At 45.4% G+C, this 11,157-nt stretch overlaps 1 non-coding gene across 1 annotated transcript; it reads left to right on the plus strand.

Annotated features, from left to right (window-relative positions):
• Positions 1-8,458: 8,458 nt before the first annotated feature.
• Positions 8,459-8,573, plus strand: LOC136752026 (U5 spliceosomal RNA). Its single transcript, XR_010817207.1, has one exon. It is a non-coding gene; the product is annotated as a U5 spliceosomal RNA (small nuclear RNA).
• Positions 8,574-11,157: the final 2,584 nt, after the last annotated feature.

Here is an 11,157-nt window from a genome sequence, read left to right on the forward strand (position 1 = left end):
AGGCACATTAAAAAGAGAGGCATCAGTAAAGGAAGGCAGGTGTCAATCAGTGAGGAGGACGACCCAGACACCTCCATGCTGACAATCAATCTGTACCACACTGGAACAGTCTTAATACAGGGCAGCGAGGGCAGCCTGGGCACCTTTGAAAATCAGTTCCACTCACTGAAAACGCTGGCTGACAGAGAGAAAAAGGAGAGACGTGTCCAAAAGAGCACAGACGCAGCCACACAGGAGGAGAGTCCAGCCCCACACTGCCCTGCCAACGAAGGGGAGAGCGCCGCGCCAGAGAACAGCGAGGAATCCACACGCAGCCCAGCGCAGGACACCCCTCAGACACCTGACACAGTGTCCCAGCTGAGGGAGAATATGTCCCTGCTGGAGGTGGAGCTGATGGAGCTAAAAGAGCTGGTGCTGGCCAAGCTCACAACCTCCAACACCACAGACCAGCTAACAGACCAGCTCAACAGAGTCCAACACGAGCACAAGGTCACAGTGAGGGAGCTGAGGGAGGAGGTGAGGGAGCTGCAGCAGGACAGGGAGGCCATGAGGAGGGAGCTGACGGCCCTGAGAGAGGAACTGCAACGCAGAGACAAGACAGTGCAGAGCCTGAAGGAGAAGCTATACAAATTCACTGCCCACAACAACCAGCCCCCAGGAAACCCAGCAGTGCACAATGTGCAGAGCCCTCCCACCCCAATGACATACTGACATACTGACTCTCACACAACACACCACTCACACACTGCACCCAACACACACACACAACCCGACCCGAACACACAGAGTGCACCCAGCACACACACACACCCTGAGCACAACACACACAGTGCAACCAACACACACACACACCCTGACTCAGACACACACACTGCACCCAGCACTCACACACACCCTGAGCCCGACACACACAGTGCACCCAACACACACACACACCCTGACTCAGACACACACACTGCACCCAGCACTCACACACACCCTGAGCCCGAAACCACTCACAAAACCTGCGCACCACACACACAGGCTGAACCAAACACATATGAGACCCCCTCACGCAGAAAGACTACCATGAAGAAGAACACTGAAGTAGCCCTGCTGATAGACTCAAATGGCAAACTCATAAATGAGAGGCGGCTCTTCCCTGATGGCAAGATCTCCAAGGTCTGGTGTCCGACCACAGAGAGGGCCATTCAGCAGCTGTCCGAGGAGAGCCTCGGCTCCCCCAGCCATATTATTATACACACAGGCACAAACGACCTGAGGACCCAGCAGGACAAGGTGGCCAGCTCCATCAGAAGAGTGGCGGAGAGGGCCACTCAGACCTTCCCCCACGCCAAAATCATCATCTCCACCCTGCTGCCCAGGAAGGCCTTCCACCTCAACACCATCCACATGATCAACGCTGAGATCTCTCGGGGATGTGCTCTGATGCCAAATGTGCACCTGGCACACCACCCCACTCTTGGGGCCCACAGCTTGTTTGACAACGTCAATCTCCACAAACAAGCAGTGAGCGTCTTCGCAAAGACACTCAAAGACATTGCCCTGGGCCGAAACCCAGCCAGCCCCCCACATGGCCACAGAAGGTTCTCCAGCACCCACACCACCCAGAACAACCCAGAGCCAATTAGGAGAGCGGCCCCTGGGAGCCCCCACCCTCCACCTGCACACCACCTTCCCCAGCACGGACACCGCAGACCCCAGCCTGGATACGCCCGACCACAGAACAGCAGACCCAGAGTGGAGCCCATCCAGAACATGCACAGAGCAGCCCAGCAGCACAGCCAGCGCAACTACGCAGCAGCGGTCAGCAGAGTGGCCGACACCGACACCGGGGAGCTGCAGGAGATCCGACACCTGCTCAACCTCATCTGCACCCGACTGATAAGATTAGTAACTGTGCATAACAAAGAAACCACTGCAGGAGGTGACTAGCTATTACCACATCCGAAAATCACCCCTGTATAAATGTAGTTATATACTGATATATATGGACATATTTTTAAAAAATTATGTAGATATATGGATGCTTACATATATGTGTATATATGTAGATATATGTGTTTATGCGTATGTATATAGGAGTGTAAGTCAGGAGTTTTTTATTTTTTTATTTATTCATTTCCTATTTTTACATATCACCAGTATTACTATTTATTTATTTGTTACCTTTCAACCTCACACATTTCCAGATATATCTCATTCCAAAGGAGTATATAAATTGCTTAATTAGAGTAGAAAGAAATGCGATCCCTATCTATCACCATGTGGAACATCCAGGGCCTGGGCTCCTCAGTATTCGGGCTGAAGAACACAGACCTGGAGTTCAGAGAGAGAGTGAGAGACAAGGATGTCATCATCTTGCAAGAGACATGGTGTCGGGCAGACGTGTCCAGTCACTGTCCCTCAGGCTACAGAGAGGTCATAGTGCCCTCCCTGAAGAAGCCCTCCGTCAGACACGGCAGGGACTCCGGGGGCATAATAATCTGGTACAAAGCCGAGCTCAGTGACTCCATACAGCCCATCAAAACAGCAGAGTCACACATATGGCTTAAAATAAGCAAAGAAATCATTTCTACACAAACCGATGTGTTCCTGTGTGCCGTGTATGTTCCCCCCTCAGAATCCCCATATCACAATGAGGAGATCTTCCCCAACCTCCAGACTGAGGTCTGCCACTTCCAGGTCCAGGGAAGTGTGCTGATCTGTGGGGACCTGAACGCCCGGACAGGCAGCCTGCCTGACTTCACCAGCACACAGGGAGACAGCCACATATTCGGCCACACCCCCTTAAACACCCCCATCAGCTCCCTCAGACACAGCCACGACAGGGGAGTGAATAAAAACGGGCAAAAATTACTGCAGCTCTGTCAGGGACTGGGCCTGTATATCGTGAATGGCAGGATCCGGGGAGACTCTCTGGGAAGATACACCTACAGCTCAGCTCTTGGCAGCAGCACGGTAGACTATGCCATCACAGACCTAGACCCCTTCTCTCTCAGTGCATTCACCTCTATCAGACCACAGCCAAATCACTGTGTTCCTGAAGAGGACAGAGCACAGCAGCAGCGCTCACACACAGCCCAGCAAGCTGTACAGCCTCGGACACTCCTACAGATGGGCTCCAGACAGCACACAAGAGTACCAGAAAGCAACTGGCAATCAAGACATCCAATCACTAATACACACCTTTCTGGTCACCCCAAATCAACATAGTAAAGAAGTAATACATCTGGCTATAAAATACTTAAAACATATATTTGAAAAAGCAGCTTTACAGTCAAAATTGAAAATTGAAAAGAACATCCCAGCAAAATACAAAGAGGAGAATTGGTTTGACAAGGAGTGCAATACAATAAGGAAGGAACTGAGGAACGAAGGAACACTTAGATCAAAAAGAACAACACACTCGAAAGCAACTGACAATAATCGAAGAGTCTATTAACACAAATAGATTCTGGGAAAACTGGAAAAAATGTAATAAATTAAAACCTGAAGAATTGGCCATTCAAAATTGAGATATTTGGAAAAACCATTTTGAAAAACTTTATGAAAACATTCACCACACTGAGAAATCAGCTCAGCATGACATCAGTGTGAAACTAAAAAGAATGGAATTGGCATTTAAAGACACCCAGAATCCCCTGGACTCAACTATTACTGAGCAGGAGTTGCAGGAGAAGCTGCGCGCCCTGCTGCCCAGGAAAGTCTGCGGGCATACAATATTTGCATATTTGATAGATTTAAAAAAAGCATTTGATTCATTCTGGCACGAAGGTTTATTTTACAAACTTCTCCAAAGCGGTGTAGGGGGTAAAACATATGACATCATCAAATCAATGTATACAGGAAACGAGTGCGGAGTTAAAATTGGCAATAAAAGAACAGAGTTCTTCACTCAGAGGCGTGGGGTAAGGCAGGGCTGCAGTCTGAGCCCAACGCAATTCAATATTTACATCAACGAATTGGCCACAATGCTGCAGCAATCTGCAGCCCCCGGCCTCACCCTACATGACACAGAAGTCAAGTTCCTGCTCAACGCAGATGACCTGGTGCTGCTGTGGCCCACAGAGCAGGGGCTCCAGCAGAACCTGGCACTGCTGGAGCAGTACTGTCAGACCTGGGCCCTGGCAGTAAACATGAAAAAGACAAATACCATGATATTCCAGAAAAAGGCCAGGCCTCAGGGAACTTGGTACCACGTCACTTTAGCAAACAGCACCATCGAACACTGCACCCACTACACATACCTAGGCCTCACACTCAGCTCAACAGGAAGCTTCAACACGGCGGTGAAGACACTGAGAGAGAAAGCGCGCAGGGCCTTCTATGCCATAAAGAGACACATTTGCATAAAAATACCTGTACAAATCTGGCTAAAAATATTTGAATCCATAATCCTGCCCATTGCTCTCTATGGCAGTGAGGTGTGGGGTCCCCTCACAGGGCAGGAGTTTGCTCAATGGGACACACACCCAATAGAAACCTTGCATGCAGAGTTCTGCAAAAATATCCTACAGGTGCAAAGGAAAACACCGAACAACGCATGCAGGGCAGAATTAGGCCAATACCCATTATTAATCAACATACACAAAAGGGCAATTAAATTCTGGCTCCATCTAATAAACAGCGACACACACTCCTACCACCACAAGGCCCTGCAATGCCAAGAGCTGAACCCAGAGAGGAGCCCCCTCAGCCAGCTGGTCCGCAGGCTCACTGCGCAGACACACACCGACACCGGCCAGCCTCAGGACAGCAACACACACATGCACACAATCAGAGTCAACCAAATTATCACACAGCACAAAGAAAACTACATCACCCATTGGGAAACACACACACAAGCACAAAGTAAACTGCAGTGCTATCGGGCCCTAAAAAGACACTACACATTGTCAGAAAACCTAAAATTAATAACGAACGAAAAACACAAAAGGATCCTGACCAAATACAGGCTCAGTGAGCACAGCCTGGCCATCGAGACGGGCCGACACAGGCAGACCTGGCTGCCCAGAGAGGACAGGCTGTGTCCCCACTGCCAACGCCGAGAGGTCGAGACAGAGCTGCACTTTATTCTAAAATGTGAAAAATATAAACATTTATGAGCAACATATTTCCCCAAAATAGCAGATCTCTATAAGAAATTTCCAGACCTGCCAGACTCGGAGAAAGTGCCAGTCCTTCTGGGAGAGGAGACCAGCTGCATATTACTGGCAGCCCAGTATACAGCTGCCTGCCACAGCCTGAGGGACACAGTGGACACTCAGTCCACTCACACAGGGGACACCCCTGGACACAGGCAATGACACCTATGCTACACCCAATTATTACTATCAATATCAGTTTTATGTCTCTCTGAACTATGATTGAATTTTATTAATTGAAATTAATCAGTTACCTGTTTTTAACATACATATTGTGTATTTATGTATGCAAATGTACATATAAATGTTCAAAACTGTTGTTTGTCACCATTGCTTTGGCAATACTTCTTTTTGTTCATGCCAATAAAGCACGTTGAATTAGAATTTGAATTTTGGGAGAGAGAAAGAGAGAGAGATAGAGAGAGAGAGAGAGAGAGAGAGAGATAGTGTGTGTGTGTGTGTGTGTGTGTGTGTGTGTGTATGTGTGTGTGTGTGTGTGTGTGTGTGTGTGTGTGTGTGTGAGTGGGAGTGTTGGTGGCTGTGTTAGTGTCTGTCTGCCTGTCTGTCTGTCTGTCTGTCCGTCTGTCTATCTCTCTCTCTCTCGCTCTGTAGATGCATCATATGGAACATATGTAACAATCTCTCTTTTTGTTTACCAAAAATGTGAATGAACGTATTTCAAGTGGGTTTTGCCTTGGTTGGAAACGTTTTAAGATGATTTATGAAGTGTAAATTGAATAAGTCTCAATTCTCCGTAGTTTTCAATGTATGTGCCATTCAGTAGCGTTCATGTTACAGATGTGTCCTATGCAGTGGTAGTGTCAGTAAAATGTCAGTAAAACTTTATTTTAGCAATAATACAGGGAATCAATTGCAAATAGAGGGTCCTCACTAATTATCTAATTCACCAACAACATTTAAAATTAGGTCTTGCGAAGCTGTAACAAATGCTGTATAATCGTATGTGTGTTCATTCACCACGTGCTAAAGTCTGATAGCTTTGATTATATATATTTTTTCTCATGAACAACAAATGCTATTTGCTTGATTTTTACAGAGTATGTCATAAATTCCATTATTATGAAGCCTGACAAATTGTATGCTGTAACATTAAATATATTCAAAATTACATCATTTGTATGTTTTTCCTATCATGTAACAAATGTTCCCTATGTGAAAGATGCATTATATCTTAATAATGTCAAAACAATTAAAGATATACGGATTATTATTTTTGGAAAAGTTATAACACATTGCTATTAACTATGTGTGTCAGTAAAAGTTTAAAAAATCCTGACAGTTTTTTATTGATCCTGCAAAATAAGTGTTTAGGGAACATTTGTAACTTAAAGTTAGGGTTAGTGTTAGGGTTAGGGTTATGAATATAATTGATATATAGAATTGTTAAGAAGTGTAAATGTTTACATTCCATTTTTCATGGACTGTCTGAAAGTTTCAGTTCTATATTCGGTTTGGAAACCGTTTTTTTTTTCTATATGTGTATATGAAAGATATACATCTATACAATATCTTCAATATTAAAGAAAAACGCATTATTATTTTTGGCATTGTGAAAGCACATTGGTATTACCTATGTGTATCTTTAAAAGTTTAAAATTCTTAAAGGTTCTTTACTGATCTTGCAAAATAAGCTTTTAGGGAACATTTGTAACATAGAGTTAGGGTTAGCCACTGGGTAAGGGTTACACAAGTGCCGGAATGAGGTCAAGGACTCTGCTGTTTTGACTTCGGTGGTGGAATGACCTGCCCACCAAAGTCAAAACAGCAGAGTCCTTGACCTCATTCCGGCGCTTACTCAAGACGCATCTCTTCCGACCGCACTTCTAATATTAGTCCTCTATCCCTGCTAGATAGCACTTCAGCTTATTATGCTCCTCTCGTTCTTGAATGTTTTCCTCCTTGCTCCCTTTCCTGTAGCCCTAGTCTGTAACCCTACATCTTGACAGCACTTAGCTTTCACCGTCCAGGATGTAGGAAGTCTTGTACTGTACTTGTGTAAATTGTAATTGGAATTTTTAAAATGTATTTTGAATTGCGATATTTTTTAACTAAGTTGAATTTGTAATAATTGATGCCTTGTACTTCTCTGTATTTTTGCACTTATGTTGTAAGTCGCCCTGGATAAGGGCGTCTGCCAAGAAATAAAAATAATGAAATAATAATCTTCAACAGTAAGTTTATTCATGTTAATTTTTCTCTTCAATGTTAAAGAACAGAATTAACCAGCTCACCACAAAGGAACATGGTAGGTGCTATTGCAACATGGATTACACAAAAACATTGAAATCCAAGTTTGCAGTGGTCCTTGGGCCATTGCGTGGTGATCCAGATCACTTCAGCACGAATTTTGCAGTGGTCTGGACTACAACTCCAGGGACTACTGTGCAGTGGTCCAGACCTCAGAAACTGTGTGCATATGAACAGTGAAGTAGGCATCATAACTGTAGCCAATACTTTGTGGTTAAAATGCTTAATTTAATCCCTGTATTGTACGGAATAATAATAAGAACTGTAAAGCATAAGAGAAGGGCCTGATAATAAATACAATACACAATAGACTAGAACCATTAGAATATAATAATATGAACATTTTCATTATTAGTATCATTGTAGTTTGGATGATATATTAATGCAAGTTGATAACATATTTTACAGAAAATGGGTTTAAGGAATTGTGTCAAAAAACTAAAAGAATTGCTTTAGGGACCATTGCTGCATTTTTCCAGACCAATGTATAGCCCACTTTTCTTTTAAATTATGTTTAAAACAAAATTGAGGAAGCAGTGGTTAGTTCTGAATCAAATATATTGACCCCCTCACTCAATCTGTAAGTCCTGCAGCAAACATTGGAATATGCATAGATATTTGCTCAGACTGGTATAAATGTCCCTAATAAATAACCAAATGCCATTTTTGTTGTTTCAAATGTGCCCAACATCTTACCAGTATATGTCCTTTTAGTATGTCACAAAGGTTCCCTAATTAATTTTACAAATGTTCCCTGTATGATATGAATGTTCCCTAAGCATGTGACGAATGTTCCCTAGTTTATGTTACAGATGTGCTCTAGCACTTCTCTCTCTCTCTCTCTCTCACTCTCTCTCTCTCTCTCTCTCTCTCTCTCTCTCTCTCTCTATCTCTCTCTCTCAATTCAGTGCATTTGTATTGTCAAAGCAATAAACAATATCATTATAAATCACAATAAGATGTAATATAGTACAGAAAAACAAAATGTAATAAAATTTGATCTTTAATACACACAAATATGTATGGCTGGTCGGAAGCGTCTTGGACTCGGGTTCCTCTTCGTTACTTATAACGCTTTTGCCTTTTGTTAAAGCTTTCCATGGAGGGGAATGTGGATGAGTTTGTACCATTCTTGGGAGGCTCTGCCTTGTTGGGGTGGAGCTGTGATCCAGGTGAACAGCAGATCGGGCATAGGTGGGCATTGATGCCTTTACCATCAACAATCTTCCACCAACAAACTCTGTTTTCTTAAAATAATCCATTTTAAAAGTGTGTGAAAATAAAATCCCCACTCCCCCACTCACACTAGACCCTTGGCTAAACACACTCTCTCCTTTCCACTCCCGCTGCCACTCACACTCATTCACACTGTCTGCGTGCGTCTCTTGTACAAATAAAAATGGAGACATAAAAAAACATACTATTAACCATCATCTTTAGATTGCAAAGCAGTCCTGACAACACTCTTTCCACTTCTTTAACCTGTAGCACTCCGGCTCACTAAACTCCGCGAGTGCCACATCCTGCAGGATCACTTGTGCAGATGCCAGGAACTGCTTTGCATAAGGGAAGAAGTTTTCTAAAACTATGTTCCTCTTCCCCTTGGTCTCTCTTAAAAAATCCATATTGCTTTTAGCACTGTATCCCGCAGTGTCAGTGGAGACGGGTTCGCCCTGGGAGTCAGCGATGTCCCCCTCAGCAGTGCTGTCCGAGTCTGCGCTCTCCACAGCCGCAGCACTGCACTCAGACTCCCGGCGCCGCAGCCGGTCGGCCACCTTGGGTTGAGACGGCAGGTTCCCCCAGACAGACACCCCTGACTGTGAGTCCTGCCGCACCACAGCCCCCACACCGTCTCCGGGATCCTCCTCACCAGCCGTCCTCGCAATATTCGCCTTTTTAGACAACTGTATCAACGGCCTCAGAAGACAGGGCAGACTGCTTCTGCTGTCTTTTCCTGGGCACTTTAAACCCATCATCACTGGCTAAGTGTTCAGTCTTGGTGGCGGCCGCATCAGCAGCAACAGCAGCTCCCTCCTCGGCTAACTGAGCCCGTGGCTGCTCTGCATTCTCACTGCTAGCAGCTTCCCCACTAGGCTCCCCTACTCTGTCCCCACCGAGGCCAGTAGCGTTTGCCACCGCCTCCCCCTCATCGCTCCCCCGGACGGCAGAGTCGACACCAGACGGCCCTGCCTGCTCCTCACCTTCCTCTCGCCCGGCCGCCGGAGCCTCTCCCTGAGGGCAAGAGTGACTGATGTGCCCCTGCGCCCCGCACCTCAAACACCTCATGGTATCAGTTGACACGAACACCACGTACACTAACCCCTCGATCTTAAACTTCAGAGACAGGCTTAACTCATCGGCGCCGTCCGCCAGCACCATGAAACCCTGTCTGCGGTAAGAGAGGACGTGTTTCAGCTCCGGGGCGCTGCAGCCCAGCAGCACCCTCCTAATGGCGCAGGTGAGCCGGCCATAGCGACTCAGATCCCCCGCCAGCAGATCGTTGCTCAGGAAGGGGGGCACATTGGAAGTAACCACCTTTACAGCCGGGGTGGCCAGAGGGAGCGTGGGCAGGAAGGTCCCCTTCACTGTGACCCCCTCCTCCATCACATCCTTCACCAGCGCCTCAGAATTCAGGAAAACCACGATGCCCTTATTCATTCGAGCCGCTGAGACGATGTTCTGGAAGCCGACCTTCCTTCCGATGTCCATCGCACAGTCCTCTACCGACACCTACTCCTGGGACACGAGTATAAGCCCATGCTTTCGGGTCAGCGTTTCGTAATTAAATGAAGGGGGGGTCTCCCCGTCCGCAACGCCATGCTGATCTAAATCGAAAAACAACCCCCTAAACCAGAATCGTTTAAAACCAACAAACAATTAAAAGTATCTATAAAAAAACAAGAAAAGGAAAGAAAAAGAGTAGTAAAAACACACACACACACACTCTCTCCAAACAAACCTCCCACCACCACTGACTCCTCCCATAAACTCCCAGCATGCAGAGAGAGAGAGAGAGAGAGAGAGAGAGAGAGAGAGAGAGAGAGAGAGTGTGTGTGTATGTGTGAGAGTGGGTGGGTGGGTGGCTGTGTTAATGCCTGTTTGTCTCTCTTCTGTGTCTGTCTGTCTCTGTCTCTCTCTCTGTCTCTCTCTCTCTCAATTCAGTGCATTTGTGTTGTCAAAGCAATTGGACATTCAAACATACATTTATACATACATACAAACATATATATAGCATTTATGGAGGAAGAAATGCAAATAGAGGGTCCTCACTAATTACCTAATTTATCAACAACGTTTAAAATTAGGTCTTGCGAAGCTGCAGAAAATGCTGTATACTCGTATGTGTGTTCAAACACCAGCTGCTAAAGTCTGATAGCTTTTGAAGACTCTGTATAGGACATTGAAGAAAGTGTTTTGTGATAATTATATAATGTTTTATATTAATACTAGCATTAGAAGTAGTTTTGTTTACAGACTGAGCAGATTAGATTCAGCAGGACAAGTAAAGGGAGAAGAAGGTTGGTTTGTTAGAAACTCCTGTCAGTAATGAAAGATTACACAGTGCCGAAATAGCCTACAGATGTCTGCTGTGAATTTGTTCATGACTTAATCATTTCTCCAGATAGGGAGGAATTGTTTTTGTTAAAGAGCTATTGACAATAGGTAAATGATGACCGTGGGATCGCATCTTCCTAGTGCACATTAAAGACGGACATCTGCTTTTGATCCATCACCTCTTCAC

This window comes from Amia ocellicauda, chromosome 6, assembly GCF_036373705.1.
Source record: "Amia ocellicauda isolate fAmiCal2 chromosome 6, fAmiCal2.hap1, whole genome shotgun sequence".
Lineage (NCBI taxonomy): Eukaryota > Metazoa > Chordata > Actinopteri > Amiiformes > Amiidae > Amia > Amia ocellicauda.